The 2728-nt window shown below is 38.2% G+C and overlaps 1 protein-coding gene across 4 annotated transcripts in view; it reads right to left on the bottom strand.

Annotated features, from left to right (window-relative positions):
* Positions 1-2728, bottom strand: part of FAF1 (Fas (TNFRSF6) associated factor 1) — a 356513-nt gene that overhangs the window by 348983 nt on the left and 4802 nt on the right. The window lies entirely within an intron of this gene.

Below are 2728 nucleotides of genomic sequence, written 5' to 3'. Positions count from 1 at the left end.
CTTACTAGATACTACAGGAACAGGTGGTTAAGACCCAGGCAGTTGTTTATTCAAAGAGCTGACAACAGGGGAAAGAAACATGTAAAATGATTATTGACAATCTGACATAGGACTCAAAAGAGAAACTGCACAAGATACATAAGAAATGATTAACCTTACTAGGCACAGATGTTATAAGTAAAAGGTAAGAGGTGGATTTTGAAAGATAACTAGAAATTTTCCAAAGGCACATGAATAAAAAAGGGTTCAAAGACATGGAGTGATTAAACAGCATATTCCATTGTAACCATCAGGTATATACTGAATATTTAATTTTCCTGTCATAAAAATGGAACAGTACTTAAGATCACAAAAGCAAAGAATCATAGGAATGGATGTTTCTTCAAAGTCATCTAGATCAGTTGTTCGCAAGTGTAGTCCTTGGATCAGCAGCAGCATAATCCTGAGTCCTAGAAGAAATGCAAATTTGCAGGCTCCATCCAAGATCCACTGAATCAGAAACTCTGGGGTGGGGGTCCAGCAACTAGGAGTTTAACAAGTCCAGGTTATTCTTATGCAAGCTAAAGTTTGAGAACCACAGATTTAGACCTAGGGTTTTCAGCACTATTGACATTTGGGGGCAGATAATTCTTCAGTTTGGAAGAGTGTCTTGTGCATTATAGAATGTTTAGCAGCATCCCTGGCCTCTACCCACTACATGCCAGTAGCACCCCTCAGTTGTAAGGGCCAAAAATGTCCCTAGATAGTGCCTAAATATCCCCTGAGAACAGAAATTATCCATATTTGAGCCCTAACCGGTTTGGCTCAGTGGATAGAGCGTCGGCCTGCGGACTGAGGGGTCACAGGTTTGATTCTGGTCAAGGGCATGTACCTTGGTTGTGGCCACATCCCCGGTGGGGAGTGTACAGGAGGCAGCTGATCGATGTTTCTCTCTCATCGATGTTTCTAACTCTCTATCCCTCTCCCTTCCTCTCTGTAAAAAATCAATAAAATATATTTTTAAAAAAGAAAGAAATTTATCCACATTTGAAAAAACAACTGATCTCAAGGATCAGCAAACTTTCCTGTTAGGAGCAGGGTAAACATTTTAAGCTTTGTAGGCAATACAATCAACTACTAAATTCTGCTACTGCAGGCAAAAGACACATGTAAACAAGACAATATGTAAACGAATATGAATACCTATCTTCCAATAAGGCTTTATTGACAAAAACAGGTGGTGGTTTGGCCCTCAGGATGTAGTTTGCTGACCCCTAGATCAATTACCTAAATTATAAAGTCCTCAACCCCACTGCTGCCAAGTGATTGTTCAGTCTCTATCTGAATACGTAATCTAGTCCAGATCTGTCTAGATATGACTCTAGACAGATCTCATTTACAGATTGAACAACTGAAATCCAGAAAGAATAAATGACTTTCTCAGAGAACCACACCAAAACAAAAAACTAGAAAAAAACTAGAGCTCCAATCTGCCTAAGTACAATGCTTCCTATGGAGGTGTGACCAGATAATGTTTATGGTATTATATATAGCCATTTAACAACCTGTGAGGAATCCAAATGTTCTAGTACTTTGCAGTTACTAAAACCTAGAAAGAAAAGTACTGGTTTCACCTCTTTGCCAACTGAGCTACCCAGCCAGGGCTTATATGTAAGTTTTATCATTTGGAGAAATTTCTAAATGGTGGGTCTTGTTTTCCTCTAAAACTCCAAGCTGCTTGACAAATTAAGCTAGAAAATAACACTCCTATAGTATACCTGGGAAAAAATACTTGTTTCAAACCAACCCATGACCTTGGACAAGTCACTTCCTTTTGCTGGGTCTCAACTTCCACATAAGGAAAATGAGAAGCTGGCAATAAATGATCTCTGGAGTCGCCTGCAGAGAATAAGTATGTACCTTAAAGTTATCAAAAATGAAAATAACAGCTTAAATGTACTGAGCCCGGCTGGCATGGCTCAGTATTTGAGCGTAGACCTATATGAACCAGGGTGTCACAGTTCGATTCCCAATCAGGGCACATGCCTGCATTATGGGCTAGATCCCCAGCGTGAGGAATGCAGGAGGCAGCCGATGAATGATTCTCTATCATCAGTGATGTTTTTTGGTCTCTCTCCCTCTCTCTTCCTCTCTGAAATCAATAAGAATATACTTAAAATAAATAGATAAATAAATAAAATAAAATATACTGAATACTTTCTATGTCAGACACCTGTTCTAATTACTTTACATGAATCAACTCAATTTTTATATGGGGAAACTGAGGCAAAGAGGTGTGAAGTGATTGGTCAAAGATCACAAGATGAGTGAGTGCCAGAGCTGTGACTGAAATCCAAGTGAACTAACCTCAAAGTCCATGTTCTCAACAACTTACTACTAAATTTTATTCTACATGCCAAAACTTTATTTTCCCAATGACCGACAACCCAAACACTAAAACAACATGATTTGTCCCTCTAATAAATAAAGAGGATAGTGACGAAAGGAAAGAAAGCATGGTAAACAAGACTACTTTCGGCCATTAATACTCAATATTCTGCACAAGGTAACCTCCCAGTAAATATACTGTATATGATGTTCCATTAATACCTAGTTTGGTCCCTAATGCACAATATCACAAAAGATATCTATTGATCCAAACAGATACTATTTCTACTCGCATAGTCTGGCATTGTCTTCTGTAGAACATATCTCTTTATGTCAAGCTAAAAAAAAAAAAAAAAAAAAA

Source organism: Myotis brandtii, unplaced genomic scaffold (genome assembly GCF_000412655.1).
Source record: "Myotis brandtii unplaced genomic scaffold, ASM41265v1 scaffold382, whole genome shotgun sequence".
Lineage (NCBI taxonomy): Eukaryota > Metazoa > Chordata > Mammalia > Chiroptera > Vespertilionidae > Myotis > Myotis brandtii.
Note: the sequence above shows the minus strand (reverse complement) of the source record. Positions and strands in the feature narration are given on the sequence as shown.